At 37.3% G+C, this 16,718-nt stretch overlaps 6 non-coding genes across 6 annotated transcripts; all 6 read right to left on the bottom strand.

Annotated features, from left to right (window-relative positions):
- Positions 1-1,727: 1,727 nt before the first annotated feature.
- Positions 1,728-1,800, bottom strand: trnar-ucg (transfer RNA arginine (anticodon UCG)). Its single transcript has one exon. It is a non-coding gene; the product is annotated as a tRNA-Arg (tRNA).
- Positions 1,801-2,781: 981 nt separating this feature from the next.
- trnar-ucg (transfer RNA arginine (anticodon UCG)) lies at positions 2,782-2,854 on the bottom strand. Its single transcript has one exon. It is a non-coding gene; the product is annotated as a tRNA-Arg (tRNA).
- Positions 2,855-4,463: 1,609 nt separating this feature from the next.
- On the bottom strand, positions 4,464-4,536 carry trnar-ucg (transfer RNA arginine (anticodon UCG)). Its single transcript has one exon. It is a non-coding gene; the product is annotated as a tRNA-Arg (tRNA).
- A 626-nt stretch (positions 4,537-5,162) lies between these two features.
- On the bottom strand, positions 5,163-5,235 carry trnar-ucg (transfer RNA arginine (anticodon UCG)). Its single transcript has one exon. It is a non-coding gene; the product is annotated as a tRNA-Arg (tRNA).
- Positions 5,236-6,725: 1,490 nt separating this feature from the next.
- Positions 6,726-6,798, bottom strand: trnar-ucg (transfer RNA arginine (anticodon UCG)). The gene has a single exon. It is a non-coding gene; the product is annotated as a tRNA-Arg (tRNA).
- A 4,151-nt stretch (positions 6,799-10,949) lies between these two features.
- On the bottom strand, positions 10,950-11,022 carry trnar-ucg (transfer RNA arginine (anticodon UCG)). Its single transcript has one exon. It is a non-coding gene; the product is annotated as a tRNA-Arg (tRNA).
- Positions 11,023-16,718: the final 5,696 nt, after the last annotated feature.

The following is a 16,718-nucleotide window of genomic DNA, read 5'->3' as shown; positions in this document are numbered from 1 at the left end:
CTCAGGTCTTGCAGTCTTAGATTATTAAAGTTGAACAACAATGTCCAAGCTTTTCAAAGCAACAAGACCAATGCCTTATTTAGGGAAATTGCAAACATGTACGAATTAGCTGAGCTAATGAAATTAAACGACCCTATTTGACATCATACAGACTTTGCTATGCAACAGTAGACATCAAAGTTGTGAACCTGTCCGAATGAGGAAAGCTAGTGATATTTAACAAGTAAGAAGATACCTTTTCCCTCAATCTTGCGATGCAGAATCAGACTCAATAATTCTCAGGCCTTGCAATATTAGATTATTAAAGATGAATAACAATGTCCAAGCCTTTCAAAGAAACAAGACCAATGCCTTATTTCGGGAAATTGCAAACATGTTCAAATTAGCTGAGCTAATGAAATTAAACAACCACGAAGGGACTCGGACCCTCAATCTTCTGATTCGAAGTCAGACGCCTTATCCATTAGGCCACGCAGTCTATGTAAAACAAACCTATTTGACATCATACAGACTTTGCTATGCAACAGTAGACATCAAAGTTGTGAACCTGTCCGAATGAGGAAAGCTAGTGATATTTAACAAGTAAGAAGATACCTTTTCCCTCAATCTTGCGATGCAGAATCAGACTCAATAATTCTCAGGCCTTGCAATATTAGATTATTAAAGATGAATAACAATGTCCAAGCCTTTCAAAGAAACAAGACCAATGCCTTATTTCGGGAAATTGCAAACATGTCCATATTAGCAGATTTAATTAAATTAAACGACCACGAAAATGCCTCAAAACCTCAATTTTCTATTTTGAAGTAAGACGCCTTATCCACGAGGCAACACCTTCTACTCCATATTCTCCGATATGACATCAAACAGACGTTGCTTAGCAACAACAGACATCAAAATTGTGAACCTATCCGAATGAGGAAAGCTAGTGATATTTTACAAGTACGAAAATACTATGTCCCTCAATCAGACATAATATTTCTCAGGTCTTGCAGTCTTAGATTATTGAAGTGTCCAATGTCCAAGCTTTTCAAAGCAACAAGACCAATGCCTTATTTAGGGAAATTGCAAACATGTACGAATTAGCTGAGCTAATGAAATTAAACGACCCTATTTGATATCATACAGACTTTGCTATACAACAGTAGACATCAAAGTTGTGAACCTGTCCGAATGAGGAAAGCTAGTGATATTTAACAAGTAAGAAGATACCTTTTCCCTCAAATTTGCGATGCAGAATCAGACTCAATAATTCTCAGGCCTTGCAATATTAGATTATTAAAGATGAATAACAATGTCCAAGCCTTTCAAAGAAACAAGACCAATGCCTTATTTCGGGAAATTGCAAACATGTCCATATTAGCAGATTTAATGAAATTAAACGACCACGAAAATGCCTCAAAACCTCAATTTTCTATTTTGAAGTAAGACGCCTTATCCATGAGGCAACACCTTCTACTCCATATTCTCCGATATGACATCAAACAGACGTTGCTTAGCAACAACAGACATCAAAATTGTGAACCTATCCGAATGAGGAAAGCTAGTGATATTTTACAAGTACGAAAAGACTATGTCCCTCAATCAGACATAATATTTCTCAGGTCTTGCAGTCTTAGATTATTGAAGTTGAACAACAATGTCCAAGCTTTTCAAAGCAACAAGACCAATGACATATTTCGGGAAATTGCAAACATGTTCAAATTAGCTGAGCTAATGAAATTAAACAACCACGAAGGGACTCGAACCCTCAATCTTCTGATTCGAAGTCAGACGCCTTATCCATTAGGCCACGCAGTCTATGTGATACAGCCCTATTTGACATTATACAGACTTTGCTATGCAACCATAGACATAAAAATTGTGAACCTGTCCGAATGAGGAAAGCTAGTGATTTTTAACAAGTACAAAGATACTCTTTCCTTCAATCTTTCGATGCAGATTCAGACACAATAATTCTCAGGCCTTGCAGTCTTAGATTATTAAAGTTGAACAACAATGTCCAAGCTTTTCAAAGCAACAAGACCAATGCCTTATTTAGCGAAATTGCAAACATGTCCATATTAGCAGATTTAATGAAATTAAACGACCACGAAAATGCCTCAAAACCTCAATTTTCTATTTTGAAGTAAGACGCCTTATCCACGAGGCGACACCTTCTACTCCATATTCTCCGATATGACATCAAACAGACGTTGCTTAGCAACAACAGACATCAAAATTGTGAACCTATCCGAATGAGGAAAGCTAGTGATATTTTACAAGTACGAAAAGACTATGTCCCTCAATCAGACATAATATTTCTCAGGTCTTGCAGTCTTAGATTATTGAAGTTGAACAACAATGTCCAAGCTTTTCAAAGCAACAAGACCAATGCCTTATTTCGGGAAATTGCAAACATGTTCAAATTAGCTGAGCTAATGAAATTAAACAACCACGAAGGGACTCAGACCCTCAATCTTCTGATTCGAAGTCAGACGCCTTATCCATTAGGCCACGCAGTCAATGTGATACAGCCCTATTTGACATTATACAGACTTTGCTATGCAAAAGTAGACATCAAAGTTGTGAACCTGTCCGAATGAGGAAAGCTAGTGATATTTAACAAGTAAGAAGATACCTTTTCCCTCAATCTTGCGATGCAGAATCAGACTCAATAATTCTCAGGCCTTGCAATATTAGATTATTAAAGATGAATAACAATGTCCAAGCAACAAGACCAATGCCTTATTTAGCGAAATTGCAAACATGTCCATATTAGCGGAGCTAATGAAAATTAAATAACCACGAAGGGACTCGAACCCTCAATCTTCTGATTCGAAGTCAGACGCCTTATCCATTAGGCCACGCAGTCTATGTGATACAGCCCTATTTGACATTATACAGACTTTGCTATGCAACCATAGACATAAAAATTGTGAACCTGTCCGAATGAGGAAAGCTAGTGATTTTTAACAAGTACAAAGATACTCTTTCCTTCAATCTTTCGATGCAGATTCAGACACAATAATTCTCAGGTCTTGCAGTCTTAGATTATTAAAGTTGAACAACAATGTCCAAGCTTTTCAAAGCAACAAGACCAATGCCTTATTTAGGGAAATTGCAAACATGTACGAATTAGCTGAGCTAATGAAATTAAACGACCCTATTTGACATCATACAGACTTTGCTATGCAACAGTAGACATCAAAGTTGTGAACCTGTCCGAATGAGGAAAGCTAGTGATATTTAACAAGTAAGAAGATACCTTTTCCCTCAATCTTGCGATGCAGAATCAGACTCAATAATTCTCAGGCCTTGCAATATTAGATTATTAAAGATGAATAACAATGTCCAAGCCTTTCAAAGAAACAAGACCAATGCCTTATTTCGGGAAATTGCAAACATGTTCAAATTAGCTGAGCTAATGAAATTAAACAACCACGAAGGGACTCGGACCCTCAATCTTCTGATTCGAAGTCAGACGCCTTATCCATTAGGCCACGCAGTCTATGTGATACAACCCTATTTGACATCATACAGACTTTGCTATGCAACAGTAGACATCAAAGTTGTGAACCTGTCCGAATGAGGAAAGCTAGTGATATTTAACAAGTAAGAAGATACCTTTTCCCTCAATCTTGCGATGCAGAATCATCAATAATTCTCAGGCCTTGCAATATTAGATTATTAAAGATGAATAACAATGTCCAAGCCTTTCAAAGAAACAAGACCAATGCCTTATTTCGGGAAATTGCAAACATGTCCATATTAGCAGATTTAATTAAATTAAACGACCACGAAAATGCCTCAAAACCTCAATTTTCTATTTTGAAGTAAGAAGCCTTATCCACGAGGCAACACCTTCTACTCCATATTCTCCGATATGACATCAAACAGACGTTGCTTAGCAACAACAGACATCAAAATTGTGAACCTATCCGAATGAGGAAAGCTAGTGATATTTTACAAGTACGAAAAGACTATGTCCCTCAATCAGACATAATATTTCTCAGGTCTTGCAGTCTTAGATTATTGAAGTTGAACAACAATGTCCAAGCTTTTCAAAGCAACAAGACCAATGACATATTTCGGGAAATTGCAAACATGTCCATATTAGCAGATTTAATTAAATTAAACGACCACGAAAATGCCTCAAAACCTCAAATTTCTATTTTGAAGTAAGACGCCTTATCCACGAGGCAACACCTTCTACTCCATATTCTCCGATATGACATCAAACAGACGTTGCTTAGAAACAACAGACATCAAAATTGTGAACCTATCCGAATGAGGAAAGCTAGTGATATTTTACAAGTACGAAAAGACTATGTCCCTCAATCAGACATAATATTTCTCAGGTCTTGCAGTCTTAGATTATTGAAGTTGAACAACAATGTCCAAGCTTTTCAAAGCAACAAGACCAACGCCATATTTCTGGAAATTGCAAACATGTTCAAATTAGCTGAGCTAATGAAATTAAACAACCACGAAGGGACTCGAACCCTCAATCTTCTGATTCGAAGTCAGACGCCTTATCCATTAGGCCACGCAGTCTATGTGATACAGCCCTATTTGACATTATACAGACTTTGCTATGCAACCATAGACATAAAAATTGTGAACCTGTCCGAATGAGGAAAGCTAGTGATTTTTAACAATACAAAGATACTCTTTCCTTCAATCTTTCGATGCAGATTCAGACACAATAATTCTCAGGCCTTGCAGTCTTAGATTATTAAAGTTGAACAACAATGTCCAAGCTTTTCAAAGCAACAAGACCAATGCCTTATTTAGCGAAATTGCAAACATGTCCATATTAGCAGATTTAATGAAATTAAACGACCACGAAAATGCCTCAAAACCTCAATTTTCTGTTTCGAAGTAAGACGCCTTATCCACGAGGCAACACCTTCTACTCCATATTCTCCGATATGACATCAAACAGACGTTGTTTAGCAACAACAGACATCAAAATCGTGAACCTATCCGAATGAGGAAAGCTAGTGATATTTTACAAGTACGAAAAGACTATGTCCCTCAATCAGACATAATATTTCTCAGGTCTTGCAGTCTTAGATTATTGAAGTGTCCAATGTCCAAGCTTTTCAAAGCAACAAGACCAATGCCTTATTTCGGGAAATTGCAAACATGTTCAAATTAGCTGAGCTAATGAAATTAAACAACCACGAAGGGACTCGAACCCTCAATCTTCTGATTCGAAGTCAGACGCCTTATCCATTAGGCCACGCAGTCTATGTGATACAGCCCTATTTGACATTATACAGACTTTGCTATGCAAAAGTAGACATCAAAGTTGTGAGCTAATGAAATTAAACAACCACGAAGGGACTCGGACCCTCAATCTTCTGATTCGAAGTCAGACGCCTTATCCATTAGGCCACGCAGTCTATGTGATACAGCGCTATTTGACATCATACAGACTTTGCTATGCAACAGTAGACATCAAAGTTGTGAACCTATCCGAATGAGGAAAGCTAGTGATATTTAACAAGTAAGAAGATACCTTTTCCCTCAATCTTGCGATGCAGAATCAGACTCAATAATTCTCAGGCCTTGCAATATTAGATTATTAAAGATGAATAACAATGTCCAAGCCTTTCAAAGAAACAAGACCAATGCCTTATTTCGGGAAATTGCAAACATGTCCATATTAGCAGATTTAATGAAATTAAACAACCACGAAAATGCCTCAAAACCTCAATTTTCTATTTTGAAGTAAGACGCCTTATCCACGAGGCAACACCTTCTACTCCATATTCTCCGATATGACATCAAACAGACGTTGCTTAGCAACAACAGACATCAAAATTGTGAACCTATCCGAATGAGGAAAGCTAGTGATATTTTACAAGTACGAAAAGACTATGTCCCTCAATCAGACATAATATTTCTCAGGTCTTGCAGTCTTAGATTATTGAAGTTGAACAACAATGTCCAAGCTTTTCAAAGCAACAAGACCAATGCCATATTTCGGGAAATTGCAAACATGTTCAAATTAGCTGAGCTAATGAAATTAAACAACCACGAAGGGACTCGAACCCTCAATCTTCTGATTCGAAGTCAGACGCCATATCCATTAGGCTACGAAGTCTATGTGATACAGCACTATTTGACATTATACAGACTTTGCTATGCAACCATAGACATAAAAATTGTGAACCTGTCCGAATGAGGAAAGCTAGTGATTTTTAACAAGTACAAAGATACTCTTTCCTTCAATCTTTCAATGCAGATTCAGACACAATAATTCTCAGGCCTTGCAGTCTTAGATTATTAAAGTTGAACAACAATGTCCAAGCTTTTCAAAGCAACAAGACCAATGCCTTATTTAGCGAAATTGCAAACATGTCCATATTAGCAGATTTAATGAAATTAAACGACCACGAAAATGCCTCAAAACCTCAATTTTCTATTTTGAAGTAAGACGCCTTATCCACGAGGCAACACCTTCTACTCCATATTCTTCGATATGACATCAAACAGACGTTGCTTAGCAACAACAGACATCAAAATTGTGAACCTATCCGAATGAGGAAAGCTAGTGATATTTTACAAGTACGAAAAGACTATGTCCCTCAATCAGACATAATATTTCTCAGGTCTTGCAGTCTTAGATTATTGAAGTTGAACAACAATGTCCAAGCTTTTCAAAGCAACAAGACCAATGCCATATTTCGGGAAATTGCAAACATGTTCAAATTAGCTGAGCTAATGAAATTAAACAACCACGAAGGGACTCGAACCCTCAATCTTCTGATTCGAAGTCAGACGCCTTATCCATTAGGCCACGCAGTCTATGTGATACAGCACTATTTGACATTATACAGACTTTGCTATGCAACCATAGACATAAAAATTGTGAACCTGTCCGAATGAGGAAAGCTAGTGATTTTTAACAAGTACAAAGATACTCTTTCCTTCAATCTTTCGATGCAGATTCAGACACAATAATTCTCAGGCCTTGCAGTCTTAGATTATTAAAGTTGAACAACAATGTCCAAGCTTTTCAAAGCAACAAGACCAATGCCTTATTTAGCGAAATTGCAAACATGTCCATATTAGCAGATTTAATGAAATTAAACGACCACGAAAATGCCTCAAAACCTCAATTTTCTATTTTGAAGTAAGACGCCTTATCCACGAGGCAACACCTTCTACTCCATATTCTCCGATATGACATCAAACAGACGTTGCTTAGCAACAACAGACATCAAAATTGTGAACCTATCCGAATGAGGAAAGCTAGTGATATTTTACAAGTACGAAAAGACTATGTCCCTCAATCAAACATAATATTTCTCAGGTCTTGCAGTCTTAGATTATTGAAGTTGAACAACAATGTCCAAGCTTTTCAAAGCAACAAGACTAATGCCTTATTTCGGGAAATTGCAAACATGTTCAAATTAGCTGAGCTAATGAAATTAAACAACCACGAAGGGACTCGAAACCTCAATCTTCTGATTCGAAGTCAGACGCCTTATCCATTAGGCCACGCAGTCTATGTGATACGGCCCTATTTGACATTATACAGACTTTGCTATGCAACCATAGACATAAAAATTGTGAACCTGTCCGAATGAGGAAAGCTAGTGATTTTTAACAAGTACAAAGATACTCTTTCCTTCAATCTTTCGATGCAGATTCAGACACAATAATTCTCAGGCCTTGCAGTCTTAGATTATTAAAGTTGAACAACAATGTCCAAGCTTTTCAAAGCAACAAGACCAATGCCTTATTTAGCGAAATTGCAAACATGTCCATATTAGCAGATTTAATGAAATTAAACGACCACGAAAATGCCTCAAAACCTCAATTTTCTGTTTTGAAGTAAGACGCCTTATCCACGAGGCAACACCTTCTACTCCATATTCTCCGATATGACATCAAACAGACGTTGCTTAGCAACAACAGACATCAAAATTGTGAACCTATCCGAATGAGGAAAGCTAGTGATATTTTACAAGTACGAAAAGACTATGTCCCTCAATCAGACATAATATTTCTCAGGTCTTGCAGTCTTAGATTATTTAAGTTGAACAACAATGTCCAAGCTTTTCAAAGCAACAAGACCAATGACATATTTCGGGAAATTGCAAACATGTTCAAATTAGCTGAGCTAATGAAATTAAACAACCACGAAGGGACTCGGACCCTCAATCTTCTGATTCGAAGTCAGACGCCTTATCCATTAGGCCACGCAGTCTATGTGATACAGCGCTATTTGACATCATACAGACTTTGCTATGCAACAGTAGACATCAAAGTTGTGAACCTATCCGAATGAGGAAAGCTAGTGATATTTAACAAGTAAGAAGATACCTTTTCCCTCAATCTTGCGATGCAGAATCAGACTCAATAATTCTCAGGCCTTGCAATATTAGATTATTAAAGATGAATAACAATGTCCAAGCCTTTCAAAGAAACAAGACCAATGCCTTATTTCGGGAAATTGCAAACATGTCCATATTAGCAGATTTAATGAAATTAAACAACCACGAAAATGCCTCAAAACCTCAATTTTCTATTTTGAAGTAAGACGCCTTATCCACGAGGCAACACCTTCTACTCCATATTCTCCGATATGACATCAAACAGACGTTGCTTAGCAACAACAGACATGAAAATTGTGAACCTATCCGAATGAGGAAAGCTAGTGATATTTTACAAGTACGAAAAGACTATGTCCCTCAATCAGACATAATATTTCTCAGGTCTTGCAGTCTTAGATTATTGAAGTTGAACAACAATGTCCAAGCTTTTCAAAGCAACAAGACCAATGCCATATTTCGGGAAATTGCAAACATGTTCAAATTAGCTGAGCTAATGAAATTAAACAACCACGAAGGGGCTCGAACCCTCAATCTTCTGATTCGAAGTCAGACGCCTTATCCATTAGGCCACGCAGTCTATGTGATACAGCCCTATTTGACATTATACAGACTTTGCTATGCAACCATAGACATTAAAATTGTGAACCTGTCCGAATGAGGAAAGCTAGTGATTTTTAACAAGTACAAAGATACTCTTTCCTTCAATCTTTCGATGCAGATTCAGACACAATAATTCTCAGGCCTTGCAGTCTTAGATTATTAAAGTTGAACAACAATGTCCAAGCTTTTCAAAGCAACAAGACCAATGCCTTATTTAGCGAAATTGCAAACATGTCCATATTAGCAGATTTAATGAAATTAAACGACCACGAAAATGCCTCAAAACCTCAATTTTCTGTTTTGAAGTAAGACGCCTTATCCACGAGGCAACACCTTCTACTCCATATTCTCCGATATGACATCAAACAGACGTTGCTTAGCAACAACAGACATCAAAATTGTGAACCTATCCGAATGAGGAAAGCTAGTGATATTTTACAAGTACGAAAAGACTATGTCCCTCAATCAAACATAATATTTCTCAGGTCTTGCAGTCTTAGATTATTGAAGTTGAACAACAATGTCCAAGCTTTTCAAAGCAACAAGACTAATGCCTTATTTCGGGAAATTGCAAACATGTTCAAATTAGCTGAGCTAATGAAATTAAACAACCACGAAGGGACTCGAAACCTCAATCTTCTGATTCGAAGTCAGACGCCTTATCCATTAGGCCACGCAGTCTATGTGATACGGCCCTATTTGACATTATACAGACTTTGCTATGCAACCATAGACATAAAAATTGTGAACCTGTCCGAATGAGGAAAGCTAGTGATTTTTAACAAGTACAAAGATACTCTTTCCTTCAATCTTTCGATGCAGATTCAGACACAATAATTCTCAGGCCTTGCAGTCTTAGATTATTAAAGTTGAACAACAATGTCCAAGCTTTTCAAAGCAACAAGACCAATGCCTTATTTAGCGAAATTGCAAACATGTCCATATTAGCAGATTTAATGAAATTAAACGACCACGAAAATGCCTCAAAACCTCAATTTTCTGTTTTGAAGTAAGACGCCTTATCCACGAGGCAACACCTTCTACTCCATATTCTCCGATATGACATCAAACAGACGTTGCTTAGCAACAACAGACATCAAAATTGTGAACCTATCCGAATGAGGAAAGCTAGTGATATTTTACAAGTACGAAAAGACTATGTCCCTCAATCAGACATAATATTTCTCAGGTCTTGCAGTCTTAGATTATTTAAGTTGAACAACAATGTCCAAGCTTTTCAAAGCAACAAGACCAATGACATATTTCGGGAAATTGCAAACATGTTCAAATTAGCTGAGCTAATGAAATTAAACAACCACGAAGGGACTCGGACCCTCAATCTTCTGATTCGAAGTCAGACGCCTTATCCATTAGGCCACGCAGTCTATGTGATACAGCGCTATTTGACATCATACAGACTTTGCTATGCAACAGTAGACATCAAAGTTGTGAACCTATCCGAATGAGGAAAGCTAGTGATATTTAACAAGTAAGAAGATACCTTTTCCCTCAATCTTGCGATGCAGAATCAGACTCAATAATTCTCAGGCCTTGCAATATTAGATTATTAAAGATGAATAACAATGTCCAAGCCTTTCAAAGAAACAAGACCAATGCCTTATTTCGGGAAATTGCAAACATGTCCATATTAGCAGATTTAATGAAATTAAACAACCACGAAAATGCCTCAAAACCTCAATTTTCTATTTTGAAGTAAGACGCCTTATCCACGAGGCAACACCTTCTACTCCATATTCTCCGATATGACATCAAACAGACGTTGCTTAGCAACAACAGACATGAAAATTGTGAACCTATCCGAATGAGGAAAGCTAGTGATATTTTACAAGTACGAAAAGACTATGTCCCTCAATCAGACATAATATTTCTCAGGTCTTGCAGTCTTAGATTATTGAAGTTGAACAACAATGTCCAAGCTTTTCAAAGCAACAAGACCAATGCCATATTTCGGGAAATTGCAAACATGTTCAAATTAGCTGAGCTAATGAAATTAAACAACCACGAAGGGACTCGAACCCTCAATCTTCTGATTCGAAGTCAGACGCCTTATCCATTAGGCCACGCAGTCTATGTGATACAGCCCTATTTGACATTATACAGACTTTGCTATGCAAAAGTAGACATCAAAGTTGTGAGCTAATGAAATTAAACAACCACGAAGGGACTCGGACCCTCAATCTTCTGATTCGAAGTCAGACGCCTTATCCATTAGGCCACGCAGTCTATGTGATACAGCGCTATTTGACATCATACAGACTTTGCTATGCAACAGTAGACATCAAAGTTGTGAACCTATCCGAATGAGGAAAGCTAGTGATATTTAACAAGTAAGAAGATACCTTTTCCCTCAATCTTGCGATGCAGAATCAGACTCAATAATTCTCAGGCCTTGCAATATTAGATTATTAAAGATGAATAACAATGTCCAAGCCTTTCAAAGAAACAAGACCAATGCCTTATTTCGGGAAATTGCAAACATGTCCATATTAGCAGATTTAATGAAATTAAACGACCACGAAAATGCCTCAAAACCTCAATTTTCTATTTTGAAGTAAGACGCCTTATCCACGAGGCAACACCTTCTACTCCATATTCTTCGATATGACATCAAACAGACGTTGCTTAGCAACAACAGACATCAAAATTGTGAACCTATCCGAATGAGGAAAGCTAGTGATATTTTACAAGTACGAAAAGACTATGTCCCTCAATCAGACATAATATTTCTCAGGTCTTGCAGTCTTAGATTATTGAAGTTGAACAACAATGTCCAAGCTTTTCAAAGCAACAAGACCAATGCCATATTTCGGGAAATTGCAAACATGTTCAAATTAGCTGAGCTAATGAAATTAAACAAACACGAAGGGACTCGAACCCTCAATCTTCTGATTCGAAGTCAGACGCCATATCCATTAGGCCACGCAGTCTATGTGATACAGCACTATTTGACATTATACAGACTTTGCTATGCAACCATAGACATAAAAATGGTGAACCTGTCCGAATGAGGAAAGCTAGTGATTTTTAACAAGTACAAAGATACTCTTTCCTTCAATCTTTCGATGCAGATTCAGACACAATAATTCTCAGGCCTTGCAGTCTTAGATTATTAAAGTTGAACAACAATGTCCAAGCTTTTCAAAGCAACAAGACCAATGCCTTATTTAGCGAAATTGCAAACATGTCCATATTAGCAGATTTAATGAAATTAAACGACCACGAAAATGCCTCAAAACCTCAATTTTCTATTTTGAAGTAAGACGCCTTATCCACGAGGCAACACCTTCTACTCCATATTCTCCGATATGACATCAAACAGACGTTGCTTAGCAACAACAGACATCAAAATTGTGAACCTATCCGAATGAGGAAAGCTAGTGATATTTTACAAGTACGAAAAGACTATGTCCCTCAATCAAACATAATATTTCTCAGGTCTTGCAGTCTTTCCTTCAATCTTTCGATGCAGATTCAGACACAATAATTCTCAGGCCTTGCAGTCTTAGATTATTAAAGTTGAACAACAATGTCCAAGCTTTTCAAAGCAACAAGACCAATGCCATATTTCGGGAAATTGCAAACATGTTCAAATTAGCTGAGCTAATGAAATTAAACAACCACGAAGGGACTCGAACCCTCAATCTTCTGATTCGAAGTCAGACGGCTTATCCATTAGGCCAAGCAGTCTATGAGATACAGCCCTATTTGACATTATACAGACTTTGCTTTGCAACCATAGACATTAAAATTGTGAACCTGTCCGAATGAGGAAAGCTAGTGATTTTTAACAAGTACAAGGATACTCTTTCCTTCAATCTTTCAATGCAGATTCAGACACAATAATTCTCAGGCCTTGCAGTCTTAGATTATTAAAGTTGAACAACAATGTCCAAGCTTTTCAAAGCAACAAGACCAATGCCTTATTTAGCGAAATTGCAAACATGTCCATATTAGCAGATTTAATGAAATTAAACGACCACGAAAATGCCTCAAAACCTAAATTTTCTGTTTTGAAGTAAGACGCCTTATCCACGAGGCAACACCTTCTACTCCATATTCTCCGATATGACATCAAACAGACGTTGCTTAGCAACAACAGACATCAAAATTGTGAACCTATCCGAATGAGGAAAGCTAGTGATATTTTACAAGTACGAAAAGACTATGTCCCTCAATCAAACATAATATTTCTCAGGTCTTGCAGTCTTAGATTATTGAAGTTGAACAACAATGTCCAAGCTTTTCAAAGCAACAAGACTAATGCCTTATTTCGGGAAATTGCAAACATGTTCAAATTAGCTGAGCTAATGAAATTAAACAACCACGAAGGGACTCGAAACCTCAATCTTCTGATTCGAAGTCAGACGCCTTATCCATTAGGCCACGCAGTCTATGTGATACGGCCCTATTTGACATTATACAGACTTTGCTATGCAACCATAGACATAAAAATTGTGAACCTGTCCGAATGAGGAAAGCTAGTGATTTTTAACAAGTACAAAGATACTCTTTCCTTCAATCTTTCGATGCAGATTCAGACACAATAATTCTCAGGCCTTGCAGTCTTAGATTATTAAAGTTGAACAACAATGTCCAAGCTTTTCAAAGCAACAAGACCAATGCCTTATTTAGCGAAATTGCAAACATGTCCATATTAGCAGATTTAATGAAATTAAACGACCACGAAAATGCCTCAAAACCTCAATTTTCTGTTTTGAAGTAAGACGCCTTATCCACGAGGCAACACCTTCTACTCCATATTCTCCGATATGACATCAAACAGACGTTGCTTAGCAACAACAGACATCAAAATTGTGAACCTATCCGAATGAGGAAAGCTAGTGATATTTTACAAGTACGAAAAGACTATGTCCCTCAATCAGACATAATATTTCTCAGGTCTTGCAGTCTTAGATTATTTAAGTTGAACAACAATGTCCAAGCTTTTCAAAGCAACAAGACCAATGACATATTTCGGGAAATTGCAAACATGTTCAAATTAGCTGAGCTAATGAAATTAAACAACCACGAAGGGACTCGGACCCTCAATCTTCTGATTCGAAGTCAGACGCCTTATCCATTAGGCCACGCAGTCTATGTGATACAGCGCTATTTGACATCATACAGACTTTGCTATGCAACAGTAGACATCAAAGTTGTGAACCTATCCGAATGAGGAAAGCTAGTGATATTTAACAAGTAAGAAGATACCTTTTCCCTCAATCTTGCGATGCAGAATCAGACTCAATAATTCTCAGGCCTTGCAATATTAGATTATTAAAGATGAATAACAATGTCCAAGCCTTTCAAAGAAACAAGACCAATGCCTTATTTCGGGAAATTGCAAACATGTCCATATTAGCAGATTTAATGAAATTAAACAACCACGAAAATGCCTCAAAACCTCAATTTTCTATTTTGAAGTAAGACGCCTTATCCACGAGGCAACACCTTCTACTCCATATTCTCCGATATGACATCAAACAGACGTTGCTTAGCAACAACAGACATGAAAATTGTGAACCTATCCGAATGAGGAAAGCTAGTGATATTTTACAAGTACGAAAAGACTATGTCCCTCAATCAAACATAATATTTCTCAGGTCTTGCAGTCTTTCCTTCAATCTTTCGATGCAGATATAATTCTCAGGCCTTGCAGTCTTAGATTATTAAAGTTGAACAACAATGTCCAAGCTTTTCAAAGCAACAAGACCAATGCCATATTTCGGGAAATTGCAAACATGTTCAAATTAGCTGAGCTAATGAAATTAAACAACCACGAAGGGACTCGAACCCTCAATCTTCTGATTCGAAGTCAGACGGCTTATCCATTAGGCCAAGCAGTCTATGAGATACAGCCCTATTTGACATTATACAGACTTTGCTATGCAACCATAGACATTAAAATTGTGAACCTGTCCGAATGAGGAAAGCTAGTGATTTTTAACAAGTACAAGGATACTCTTTCCTTCAATCTTTCGATGCAGATTCAGACACAATAATTCTCAGGCCTTGCAGTCTTAGATTATTAAAGTTGAACAACAATGTCCAAGCTTTTCAAAGCAACAAGACCAATGCCTTATTTAGCGAAATTGCAAACATGTCCATATTAGCAGATTTAATGAAATTAAACGACCACGAAAATGCCTCAAAACCTAAATTTTCTGTTTTGAAGTAAGACGCCTTATCCACGAGGCAACACCTTCTACTCCATATTCTCCGATATGACATCAAACAGACGTTGCTTAGCAACAACAGACATCAAAATTGTGAACCTATCCGAATGAGGAAAGCTAGTGATATTTTACAAGTACGAAAAGACTATGTCCCTCAATCAAACATAATATTTCTCAGGTCTTGCAGTCTTAGATTATTGAAGTTGAACAACAATGTCCAAGCTTTTCAAAGCAACAAGACTAATGCCTTATTTCGGGAAATTGCAAACATGTTCAAATTAGCTGAGCTAATGAAATTAAACAACCACGAAGGGACTCGAAACCTCAATCTTCTGATTCGAAGTCAGACGCCTTATCCATTAGGCCACGCAGTCTATGTGATACGGCCCTATTTGACATTATACAGACTTTGCTATGCAACCATAGACATAAAAATTGTGAACCTGTCCGAATGAGGAAAGCTAGTGATTTTTAACAAGTACAAAGATACTCTTTCCTTCAATCTTTCGATGCAGATTCAGACACAATAATTCTCAGGCCTTGCAGTCTTAGATTATTAAAGTTGAACAACAATGTCCAAGCTTTTCAAAGCAACAAGACCAATGCCTTATTTAGCGAAATTGCAAACATGTCCATATTAGCAGATTTAATGAAATTAAACGACCACGAAAATGCCTCAAAACCTCAATTTTCTGTTTTGAAGTAAGACGCCTTATCCACGAGGCAACACCTTCTACTCCATATTCTCCGATATGACATCAAACAGACGTTGCTTAGCAACAACAGACATCAAAATTGTGAACCTATCCGAATGAGGAAAGCTAGTGATATTTTACAAGTACGAAAAGACTATGTCCCTCAATCAGACATAATATTTCTCAGGTCTTGCAGTCTTAGATTATTTAAGTTGAACAACAATGTCCAAGCTTTTCAAAGCAACAAGACCAATGACATATTTCGGGAAATTGCAAACATGTTCAAATTAGCTGAGCTAATGAAATTAAACAACCACGAAGGGACTCGGACCCTCAATCTTCTGATTCGAAGTCAGACGCCTTATCCATTAGGCCACGCAGTCTATGTGATACAGCGCTATTTGACATCATACAGACTTTGCTATGCAACAGTAGACATCAAAGTTGTGAACCTATCCGAATGAGGAAAGCTAGTGATATTTAACAAGTAAGAAGATACCTTTTCCCTCAATCTTGCGATGCAGAATCAGACTCAATAATTCTCAGGCCTTGCAATATTAGATTATTAAAGATGAATAACAATGTCCAAGCCTTTCAAAGAAACAAGACCAATGCCTTATTTCGGGAAATTGCAAACATGTCCATATTAGCAGATTTAATGAAATTAAACAACCACGAAAATGCCTCAAAACCTCAATTTTCTATTTTGAAGTAAGACGCCTTATCCACGAGGCAACACCTTCTACTCCATATTCTCCGATATGACATCAAACAGACGTTGCTTAGCAACAACAGACATGAAAATTGTGAACCTATCCGAATGAGGAAAGCTAGTGATATTTTACAAGTACGAAAAGACTATGTCCCTCAATCAGACATAATATTTCTCAGGT

This window comes from Oncorhynchus clarkii, unplaced genomic scaffold, assembly GCF_045791955.1.
Source record: "Oncorhynchus clarkii lewisi isolate Uvic-CL-2024 unplaced genomic scaffold, UVic_Ocla_1.0 unplaced_contig_10886_pilon_pilon, whole genome shotgun sequence".
NCBI classification, from domain to species: domain Eukaryota; kingdom Metazoa; phylum Chordata; class Actinopteri; order Salmoniformes; family Salmonidae; genus Oncorhynchus; species Oncorhynchus clarkii.
The sequence above is the reverse complement of the archived record's forward strand: the minus strand, read 5'-3'. Positions and strand labels throughout refer to the sequence as shown.